Here is an 11,842-nt window from a genome sequence, read left to right as displayed (position 1 = left end):
TCTTCAGTAACATATAAGGAAAATTTAATCACTATCACTCTATTACAAGTAGGGAAATGGTATAGGGAATGTTATTTAAAGTGGCATGCTTAAACTTATTCTCAGAGAGTTGGTTGCTGTACTATGAATGGAAGGTATGTTTTAATAGTTTTTTACTGACTAGTACCACCACAGAAGTTGCAACAGAAATTATGGGTATGCTGTTGAAAATTCTGGAGGGATGATATGTATTGCATGTTGTGCAAGTGAGATCAGAAATTAGCTACTTTTTGACTTGAGAAATCTAGAAATTAAAAAAAAATAAATGCATTTGCAAGCTCTGGGAAACAAGCACTGTCTAGGGAGAACTTAATGCCTCTTGGGACAAAACTGATGGTACTCAAGAAGATGTGACTGAGTGCCCACATTCCTTTATCTAGACACAACTTGCAGCTGTAAGCTTGCAAGGTGAACACTGCTGCAAAACCAGACTGTCATCCCAGGCCTCAGACAAAGACAAAGACAAAGAAGAAAGCCTTAGTAACATTGGTGAACCATTTTGTTTTGCAGCTGGTTGATTGACATGGCTTTTGAGACTAATTAGGATTTTGAAACCATAACAATAGATCCCCAGAGAAGGTTTAATAGACTGAACAGGAACATGGCATCATACAGACACCACCTTCTTCTATTTAGGATATTTTTAGAGAGGAGTAAGTTTCTTGTTTTCTATAACACATTAAGAAGAATATCACTTAATTGTGGCCTTTCCTGCAGATTATTTAACAGGAGTTGACCTGGGAATAAAAAGGGAACACATTATTACATTCTTTGCCAAAGAAACCAAACCAAACCATAACCAAAACACATTGAAAAACAATGAAGGCAGATAGTTTCTCCAGAGTTCAACTGTTTTCTTAGTTCTTCACTGTACAGGGGTGTCAGACCCTCTAGTGCACTTGCTTGTTTGGAGTATATATAAGTAAAGTAAATGCTGAAAGTGAATCAGGCAAGCACATACCTACAGAGAGAATAATGCACAAAAATAACATGTTTTTTGTTGTTGTTGTTGTTGTTTTTTTGTTTTTTTTTTGTTGTTGTTTTGTTTTGTTTTGTTGTTTTGTTTCTTTTTCAAGCTTATAACAAACAGGTCAGCTTAATATAGAGATACAATTCTATACAACTATTATTTTTGTTCACATTACAGGGTCGTGTTAATCAAACTATGCAGTTTTGTGCTGACCTTGTTAACAAGCATGAAGAGACCAAAAGCACTTTGTCATTTCTGGTGAGGCAGCTAATGCAAAGCAACACCTTTGTGAGTTTTACTGGGCTATGAAGGATGGGGCCTACAACTGCCACTGCTGGGTTGCCGGACACCTCAAGTCTCTCCCAAAGTCAGTTCAGCATGTGTGCAGATCAAGGGGAAGTGGGACATAAGTAAAGAACAATAAAATAAAATGGACCATAATACTAGTGAGTTAGAAAAGAGAGGGAAAGAGGCAGCAGGTGAGTTTGGGAGTGGTTTCTCCTTAAATGCTTATAAATCCCTGTATAATCCTGAAAGCTTGGACTGAGAAATTCTAAGAACAGATTTTTGTTTGGGTGGACTGATGTTTCCAGAGGTTTTGGTAATGGGTTTTACAGGTTTCATTTAATTGCTCTGTATCTGGGAAAACAGCCATGAATTTGTGACTGATTGGAAATCCAGATGCAAAGTTGAGCCATTTTTTGCAGCTAGGCTTCAGTGAATGTAGTGAACAGTTAAGGGAAAGTACAAGGAGTTCCTGAGGGAACATTTGGGGAGGGAGTAGTGTAAACTGTCTCCATGTTGGCAAGAAAGAACGTCACTAGGAATTAAAAAAAATCTTACTTACAATGAGATGTAGAATTGTTACTGAAAGAACTGTAAATGAGGAGATTTGATGTTTTCTTTTTTTCTAAAGAAAGGCAAAAAAAAAAAAAAGTGTTTGTCTCAAGAAAGGAAATATACATGGGAACATTTATTATACAGTTATTTGTTGCCTAGCTTGCTTTCAGAGTGCTATAGCGCATCCAGATGGAAACATCCTTCTGGACATCCTGCAGGAAGGAGCACTCTTACAACCTCTAGCCTGGTGAACAGAACAGCATGCAACACTAATAGAAGAGGGCAGCTTGTTTCCTTAGCCTGTTAACAGGCCAGGCCTGCCTCCCCTGTCCTCTCCTATAGTTGTGAATAATTTTAACATACACAAAGTAGTCTCAAGTAACAGAATTTATCCCACAAAGGGGAAGAAGTGAAGATCTCTATGGCAAAAAGAACTATGCCACAATGTGCAGTCCAACTCTGAGCAAAAGAAAATGGTGGAATCTTTTTTTTTTTATGAAAAAAAAATAGATAATAAAATACAATACAATAAAATAAAATATGATGTAATTTTTGTATGTACTTTTTTACCTTTTGCTTTTAGAAATCCCTCTTCAGTGACCAATTTCTTTGACCTTTGCAGCAAACTGCCACACCACATGCTGAGCCTTTAAATTAATTGGCAGAGACACACCCTTGGAGCTTTAAGTCCTCTCATATGGATTATTTAGTAGATTATGGGGTGCTGTGATCTCCCACTGGAAACAGAAGCTAGTCTTTGAAATTTGAGAGGCTTAGCTAACATCTACAGAGCCCACCAAACTATGTAGCTTTACAAGTACTACCACGTTTTGCAATGTTTTCTATTAACCTCATTTTGTTTCTGTTGTGCTGAAGTATTTCAAATGTCTCTTGTGCTTCTGCTGCAAAGTAAAACCCTGTGTCAGGTGGGTAAGGGATAACTGCTCCTGGACGGGGAAGCAGAGACCCAATCCTTGCTTGTGACAGGAGCAGAAATCACTGCTCAGCATGCCTCTGCATTATTCATCCTTGTTTTCCATTCAGCTTTCATTTATTCACCTCACAATAAAGTGCAACCCAGGTCATGATCTAGCCTTCTTCCTCTGTCTTCATTTCTCTGGCGGGAGGGTGTGTTGGGGTTAGCGGGGGGAGCAGATGCTCTCTCCCCTGGGGGGGAGACAAGTTTCATGGCTAATAGATGGGAATGTTGAGTGCAGAGATAGAAGGAGACATAAGTGTCTGTGGAGAGAGCATGGAAGAGGTGACTCTAGAGCTAAGCGGGTTAGAGCTTTCACATGTTAAACCTGTGAAAGAGCACAAGAGATAATTTTCTTCTTATTGCAAATTCCATTTTACTGTTAGAAATTTCTGAAATAGTACTGCCCCTTCCCATTTTCCCACATCTTTCTGCAGCTTTCTCCATATTTACCTGCTCCCATGCTTACTTTTCCTTTTTTTCTTAGCATAGTGCTGAGGTCTGATTCTGGCTGTGTGACCAAGGAGCCTCAGGCAGACTGGGAAAGTGTCCTTCAACCCTGATGGGAAAGCAGAAGGTAACCAGCTCTCTGACCACTCCTATTGCTTCATTGAGTATATGCTACAGGTATGTGCTGTCTGTAGTGGCACTCATGCATGATAATTTAGAGCTATTAGGTCACCAGTTGTAAAGCAAAAAATTAAGTTTAGTAGAGATACAATTAGGAGACTTTTAATTTCCTTATCACGCTATCATGGAAGTAAATAGAATCAGTTTGTGGTAAAACCATCAAAGAAGTTAATTTACCTACATTTTGCCTGTTACAGAGAATGTGTAATCAGAGCAGCTATAGCCTTGATGTCCAAATACTGGCCAGGAAAAACTCATAAGACAACAAACAGGGCACAATACAGAAATTAATGGTCCTTCTGTAAAATAGTCCAAGCAATGTTATGTTTCTCCTCCTCTTGCCAGGCTCACAAATCCTCAAAGAAATGCACTGAAGACAAATTTCTTCACCAACTGCATGAGTCAAAGGGTGGATGGATGCGTCTCTGAAAGGCTGACAGCAAGAGGACGTGCCTTCTAAAACACAACAATAATTATGACAATTATATGTCAGGGCTAATATACAAAATGATGCTTAAATATGGCGAAGTTTTATTGCAGAGGAGGGATGAAGAGTTAGCAGTAGTTACACTATTTTCTTAACAAAAAAAGAGTCTGTGTTTCTAAGTCCATCAGTGTCACAGGTGATAAGAAATCTAACAATAGATGCCCAAAGTAATAGGGTGTACTTTACAATAACGTTTTGTTACTGCAGAACCAGAAAATAATCTATGATTTGAGACTCACTGCAAGTAAGAGCTGTCATAGGCATTAACCTTTGTAACTGATTTTAGTCATCTGTGACCCAATTATGAAAACTCTAGACTTTTGCAATGCACTTGGAAATAGTAGGCTAGGCATGAGAATGCTGCTATAAGCTGATTGTATTTTCTCCTATCTTGTGACCCCTAACCTACTTAAAATAACTATCAGATGACCTTTTCTGTTTTGTTTCGTCAGCAAAGAAGACAGGATATTTTAATGAGCCTTTAATAAGCAGCTTCGTGCCCCAGATGGGATTCAGGAGGGTGGTTCAAAATGGTATTCAAGGTGGGAATGTATTTCATCCAACTGCAGGTACAGAAATTGCCTCAGTGTAAGTCCAACACAGTCACCAAGGCTCCCTCTGTAGGAAAAGGAGCAGAATCCCAATGGCCTTACATTTGCGAACAAGATCAGCTGTCCCCTAGCACTTTCTGTTTTCCCCTGCTTATTAGAGAGCACAACTGACTAGATTATGTGTAATCAACTTCCATCAAGATAATAAGGCAAATTAATTCCACGAGGTATGTCTAAGAATAAAAGCAAACTGAGATATAATTGTGTGCCATCTCTGCATGGAGTATTGAGCAACATTGCTAAAATGGCCTGCCAAAATGCCTGACTGATGAAAAGTAGTTTAAAACTGAACCAAATCAAAATAAAAGCAGAACTGAGGAGAAGCCAAAAACTTGAAGCAGGTGTAGTTCAGAGTTGGCCCACTCTTGGATACCCCAAAGAAAGGTAGCTTATTCATGCACTTTTCATCTGTCTTATAAAGGGAGGGCCTAACTTGTTATTTTTGTTTTTATCGGTAGAGATAACAGGCTTCATGTACTTGCAGTGGTCTTCAGGGACCAAGATACATTTCCCTGTCATGCCCATGCTGTTGTGGCCCCTGGGCTAGGACACGTGCCAAACTTCCTACCGCTCTCTCGCCAAACGTCAGGAGTGTGAGGTGGTGTCCTCATGCTGAGGATCTCTGTGTCTCCACATTTCGGACCACCACACCCCCTGGGCTTTCACTGATGTCTTCTCAAGGGGATTATCAATGCAACACAATATGCCTCCAGCTACGGAATGGCCTAATGGAGAATAGGGGGAAATAGTTAAGATTACATCATGGCTCTGAGCTATCTGAACCTCACAAATCTGGAAAGCAAATGTTGAACTCAGGAAAACCTTCATGTCGCCCATTGTTAAGAGAAAGCCTGGGAGAAAAATGAACAAATACAATGCATTTTTTTCTAAATACTGTTGATCTGCTCAGAATAAACATTCTAAAAATGCTCTCATGGAAGAATAGTGGATATAATTGATGCATTTTTGTTTGGACACATTCACGAGCATGAGGAACTATCCATTTCCTGATGATTTCCTCTCTTGCCAGTACCTATTAAATCTTTTTTTAAGGAGCTGTTTGCCTTGTTGCCATCTGATCTGTTCATTGAGGAAAGGAGATTTAGTTTTTGTGTTTGCAGGGCATGTGAGAAGGCTTATATCAATGAATCACTAAGAAGGAAATATCCTAATTTACCTGCAAAAGTGTAATTGAATGAAATATTTTTGGGGGCTTTTAGCAACATAATGCTGAAAGCATTACAGGTTTTGGACTCAAACAAGGGAGATGAAACTTTGTTCAGAGTTATATAATATACCACGGTGGCCAGAATATATCACTCTTCATATATCACTCTTTGTCTTCATAATAAATTAAAATATGACACTATTAATTTCACAGGTAAAGACAGATAAGATGACTTTTAGGTTCTGATGATCTTGCACAATCCATCAGAAGACATTTTTTCACTTCTATATTTAATGTACAGATTTTATTTTTTTTTCTCACACAGAAAAGGTTCATGGAAGATTTCAATAGTAAGTGAGGGCCCTGATATTTTCCTCAGCCAGGGATTTTTTCAGATGCTTCTGCAAGTGCTCTCAGCTAGAAGAATCTGTCTGCATGCTTCCTGATGGGCATAGCATAGCAGGCTGTATCTTTTGTGATATTCCTGCTGACCGTTGCTCTTACTTTTCAGTGGTGACGCCTGTGAGTCAGTGCTTCAGGCATGTTACGCTCAGTTCTCCCACTGTTATCAAGATAAAAATGTGCCACAGGCAACTGTCCATCGAGCTTACCTCGGCTATTCACTGGTTCTTCCACTCCTGGCCTCTTGTCCTGGTTTACTACTCATGCTCCAGCCATGAGTTTTCTCTTTCTTTCATGCCCTTTTGGAGAACATGACTGTTGGTTCAGCTGTGGGTATGGAGAATCTGAAGTAAGCAGATAAAATGAGCTCCACAAGGCTCCTCTCTGTCTCTCAGGGCTGTTTTCTACATTGTCCTATCTCTGGGACACTTTTACCAGGTCTGAAATTTTCTTCCTTAATCTTCTGGTTCATAGTTTCTCACAGAGGAGGTGGGCTCTGCATGGGCCCCATGACTACCCTTTGTTAAAGCTAGATATAGGACTTTTCTGTATCTCTGTCCAATGTCTTTTGGGCTTTTATTTAGTTTCTTTCTTAAAAGAGGGTCCTACCCTCCATCCCCTAGGTCTGCTTGTGGTCTCTGTTCCTATCCATACTGCTGCTCTACAACCCAGATATATATTTGTCCTGTAATGGCTAATCATTTTTTTCAGTGAACTGGAATTCAATAAAGTCCAGCATCTGAGCTGCAGAAATTCTCTTACAATAACATTTTAACTTCTTCCAGGAATCACTCAGTGTCCATGAAATGTAACTGTCTCAGAATGATAGAATGGTTTGGGTTGGAAGGGACCTTAAAGCCCTCCTAATTCCAACCCCCTGCCATGTGGTCTTCCGCCAGACCACATTGCTCAAAACCCCATCCAGCCTGGCCTTGAACACCTCCAGGGGTGCAGCATCCACAGCTTCTATGGGCAACATATGCCAGTACCTCACTACCCTCAGAGTAAAGAATTTCCTTCTTCTATCTAATCTAAACCTAGTCTCTTTTAGTATAAGACCATTACCACTTGTCCTATCACTAGTAGAATCACAGAATTGAATTGTAGTGCATTGATGACATGTTCATCTGTTGATCCTGTCAGTTGTTTCCAATCAGTATCTCAAAATTATTTATTTTAAAATAATTTGAAAGACTGCATTGTGAAAAAATATCTTTTTTTTTCTCTTTTAAGAGTTCATCCTTTTTCAGGTCAATTTGCTTCATTATCTTTCTCTTCTTTTCATGACTTATTATCAAGGCCTATCATCCATCAAATGTAACTGAGCTGTCTCCAACAATAAATTTCTCTTGTTCCACATTTCAGCGTGAGGTTATAGTTCTGGAATGTTTCTGCTAAATCATTTCTCACGCTAAATATTTTCTCTTCCAGCTATAAAATTGCATGATCCTGATTATTCTCACCAAGATAGCAACTTAGAGGCGTGGATGCCTTCTCCTTACTGATTTTTAAGGACAGATCATAGAAGGTCTCACAGGACAGGTTTAAACAAGTGTTCATTACTCTTCCCACTTGTCTATAACATCACTGTGCAAGCTGATAGTGAAAGTTATTTCTGTAAATCTCAAAAGAGTAGGCCATTCCCAGAATAAACGGTGACACCACCGTCACTCTGACTCAAGATTATCTCTTGCATAAAATGTACAGTACAACCTTTGCTTTGCTTTGTTCCTTCATTTAGACTGGTGAGTGCTATGAAGCCACTCCAGAAAAACTCCAGGTGGTGTACGTGTCTGTGGTGGAAGACCTTGTGAGTAAATTGAACCTTCTCTGCATGCCAGTGTTTGTGCTTTGATACACATTTCTCCTTACCTGCTGGTATGTGGCACCATTGCTGTTGAATTCAAATATACTAATCTAGCTGTGCATCGGTGTTACTCATAACTTCCTCCTGCCTGAGAAACCTTCCCAGCCACCTTCAAAGTACTTGCTGCAACTTTGAAGTCACAGTAAGTCAGAGGAGCCTGCTGGTAGGGAAAGCTCACTCTTTGTTTCCTTTCCCTTTACATCAGGTAGTAGGAAGCCAACTTTTCACCTTGTGCAAATCAGCACAAGGTTGTTGAGGACAGAGAAATTGCCTGTTCAAATCCAGGTGACTTCTTGTCCTGAGGGCATCTGGAAATACAGACAAATATCCAAAGGACTCTCAGAACTTGTGGTTTATTTATCTTCTTGGTCATTTCCTCAATCCTACCTTCCTTTAAACAGAGAAAAATAGCTTATTAAAACTTGAAAGAATACCTGATCATCTTCTGTTTCCCAGCTTCCTGCCTTTCCAGACAGCTTGTAATTTGTCTAAAACTTACAAGCTATTTATTTAGCTACCACAATAAATATGGAAAGTTTTCTCTCCATACTGCTTCTTGTCTAAAACTTTCTGTTATTTCAGAAGGAGAGATCTGCTGGATGGGAGAAGTGTTTCCATAGCTATCATGCTATATGGATGTAAGGAAGTGGAGTTTGCAGGAAAAGATTTATTACGTCTTTATTAAACTGGCTGATACTGCCAGAAAACTTGGGCAACATTTCAGGCTCAGAATCCCTTAGACATCCCTTTTACTGTTTGAGCCTGACATTTGGGAGGAAAATATCACTGATGTGTATATTTCAAATTGTCAGTTTCAATCACTTATGTGCTGGCAAGGACTGTGAGTATGTCTCCGAGTATGTCTCCATTAAAAAAAAAAAAAAAAAAAAAAAAAAAGCCCCTACCTTTTAGATTGTGCCTCATTGATGGATGGGTGGTTCACCCAGAAAAATTGTTTGAGATAAACGCATTTCCAAAGCTGAGTATGGGGATGTATGTAACAGTGAAGTCACTCAAGACTGCTTTTTTGAAAGAATCAGTATGCCTGTCACTGACAGCCCTTTGTTAATTAGCTGACACTATTTTCTATTAAATTGCACTGATTTTCTCAGTACTGTAATGTCCTAGCGACATTAGGCAAGAATAGCCAGTTCAAGCCTATTACTACATACTCTGCAAGTATTACCAGATGAGGAAAAAAGAACAACCTTTCAAGTACTGGGAGAAAGGTTGTTTTAGTACTTTGGAAATCCTTTGTGTTTCTTCTTTGACCTAGCAGAGTCCAAAAACTGCCCAGTGGTTTCTTAAGGGTTTTGCAACCAGGAGGCAGACTCTGGCAGAATATCAAGCGCTGAACGGATTGTTTCTTGGTACTTTCTGAATTCACTCAGTAAAAGTGTTTGGAAGCAAGGCAACAAAAGAAATGAGCCATCACCAGCTATATTCACTCCTGGTCAATAAAGGGTCCTCAGTTTGAAGGTAAGCTTCGAGCAGTGCTCTGTGAGACCCAGGCAAGGCTATGGAGGGGCAGACCGAAGCACATCTGGAGTTTCAAGCAGAGAAGAAAAAGAACAACAAAGGGCAGAGTACTATTGTGATATTGCTGGCTCCTCCTATACACAGCACATGATGTTGAATATCACGAGGAGAGTGCCGCAGCTCTGATGTCAAATGCTGTCTCCCATACGTGGAGTTGGCAAGTGATCTCTCTACTGTCGCTGTACAAAATTGCAGATCTACTTCGCTTTTGCTATATAAAGAAGTCTTCGTCATCAGTCTGCAATGGGCCCAGTCCTGCCAAGTTAACAGCCCATCTCATACTAACAGGCAGAAATCTCTTGGACCAAGGGATTTTTGTTGCAGGTAGGGAGGGGGTTATCCGGGACTCCATTCTTCTCCTCTGCAGCACCTCTGGCCCCCTCCTACCACTACCACACCCTGAGCTCAAATCTGTAAACCTTTTGAACTATTTTAAAAAATGTACAGCTTGTCCTCTAAGACATAGGAAATTACATTTGATGGTCTATTGTATAAGAATTGCCATATTTAGAGAAAAATCAACAGATGCAATCTCTGATTTCCTTTTCCCTATACTCCTCATATTCACCTCCTCTTGCTTTGCTTGATTTTGCTGCTGCCATGTTGTAGCAGACACAGATGTCACCAATTAGAAGATGGATTTAAAACTAATGAGAGCTAGGTTAAAAGAGCCTGCCTGCTCATCTAGCTGCCAATGGTGAGTTGTGTCTCTGCCCTAGTTCACGTATGGTGTTCTTGATGCTTTGTAGTGTTTTTAAAGGTGCTCCTGAAGTAAGCTTCTATTCAGCCCATGCAAAAATATGTCATATATAGTGTCATATATAAGGAAATATTTGCTCACTCTTTTACAGATTCTGAAGCAGTCTTTCCAGTACTCGAAAGAACAGAGGTCAGTGATGTTAGATTGGATCAACAGCTACACAGCTAAACTCTAAAGAGGACTTCTAAATGCCAAACTTGTGTTTCTTGTGATTAACTATTTGGTGTTATAAGTTTCCTCAGTGAAAGTAAACTCTGCAGCAACACTGATCAGGAAGGAACTTGCTAGCAGGAGCTCAGTAACTCTGTAGTAGCAAACTGCATTTGCAGAAGGGCTGAATTGGAACACCACCAAGCAGAATAAAAACAGAAAGGTGTGTTTTAAAATTAATGCAGTAAAAGTTAAGCTTTCTGATTTAAAAAGAAACTCCTTAACATTTTGAAAACTATGGATCTGGCTAATTTCAAAGCCAACAAGATAGTCGATAAATTCAATAAATACATTTTTTTAAAAAAAAGCTCCTAAATAAAATTAAGACACATAAATACAACTTATCATTTACCATTGAGACAAGACTTCAATACTTTATTGGTTTAGACATGGAGAAGCATTCTCATGCTCAGTTTCCAAACTGCAGTGGGCTCCCTTTGGACAAAAGGACAATTGCAAAGATCCAACTTACAATCGTAGAACAGTGCAGACTTTGACCTGGCTTTTCCCAAAACAAATACACATTTCTGTATCTGTTGCACACATGAATTTATCTCCTGGGTGAGGTTTGTGAATAAATATCTCCCACACAGCATATGCTGGTCAACTCTTAAGTCACAAAACGTAGGCTCCTGCAACTTGTTACCCAAAGCAATTTATGTGCCCAGCTCCCACTAACAGCAATTTTAGTGCAGTTAAAACTAGTTTTTCATGATGCGTTGTTTTAGAAAGTTAAGAATTTGAGCGCACAACTCTAATTTTCAGAGACTTTTTTTTTTTTTTTCTCCATGAGTTTTCTCTTGTTGCACTGAGAGTGGTATTGCAAAATGGAGCTGGCCATTATAAATAAAAAAAAGGTAATGCTTTCTGCTTTTCCCGGTCCCACTAATTTAAATGTTTATGACAAACTTCTCCATTTTGAAGGCATATGTAAAACTTGCAACCTGGCCAAGACTTTCTGTAATATGTGCATTTATAATATGGAGGTTCAGTTAACTTAAATATAATGTTCATTGTCACCCTTCTGGCTCCTATTCACTGCTCTACAAAGAACATCTTGCACTGTGAAATACCCATGTAACTACAATGTTTGTATTCACATGGAGCAAATTATAAGCACATGAAAGTAAAGTACATTCCTCATGATATTTACACTGCTTGAAGATTAAGAATACAATAGATTAAAAGAATCCAGGAATAAAGTGGTCTCTGGGGAGCATTCACAATATTTGTGTAAGGTTATGCTCATTTAATATATGAAGCACAAATAAAGCACTAATAGAAATGTTTGAAATATTTTCCAAACATTCTCATTATATGGCCTTACCCCCCTTCAGCTTCTG

At 39.2% G+C, this 11,842-nt stretch overlaps 2 long non-coding RNA genes across 2 annotated transcripts; one reads left to right on the top strand and one right to left on the bottom strand.

Annotated features, from left to right (window-relative positions):
• Positions 1 to 520: 520 nt before the first annotated feature.
• Positions 521 to 2,490, bottom strand: LOC106016005 (uncharacterized). Its single transcript, XR_001188400.5, has 3 exons — positions 2,420 to 2,490; positions 1,857 to 1,919; positions 521 to 776 (listed from the first exon to the last, which is right to left on the bottom strand). It is a non-coding gene; the product is annotated as an uncharacterized lncRNA (long non-coding RNA).
• A 299-nt stretch (positions 2,491 to 2,789) lies between these two features.
• On the top strand, positions 2,790 to 11,205 carry LOC119715934 (uncharacterized). Its single transcript, XR_011807434.1, has 5 exons — positions 2,790 to 3,130; positions 3,313 to 3,452; positions 3,801 to 6,472; positions 7,865 to 7,933; positions 10,381 to 11,205. It is a non-coding gene; the product is annotated as an uncharacterized lncRNA (long non-coding RNA).
• Positions 11,206 to 11,842: the final 637 nt, after the last annotated feature.

The sequence above is a fragment of the Anas platyrhynchos genome, chromosome 2 (genome assembly GCF_047663525.1).
Source record: "Anas platyrhynchos isolate ZD024472 breed Pekin duck chromosome 2, IASCAAS_PekinDuck_T2T, whole genome shotgun sequence".
Lineage (NCBI taxonomy): Eukaryota > Metazoa > Chordata > Aves > Anseriformes > Anatidae > Anas > Anas platyrhynchos.
This window is presented reverse-complemented; position numbering and strand designations above follow the sequence as displayed.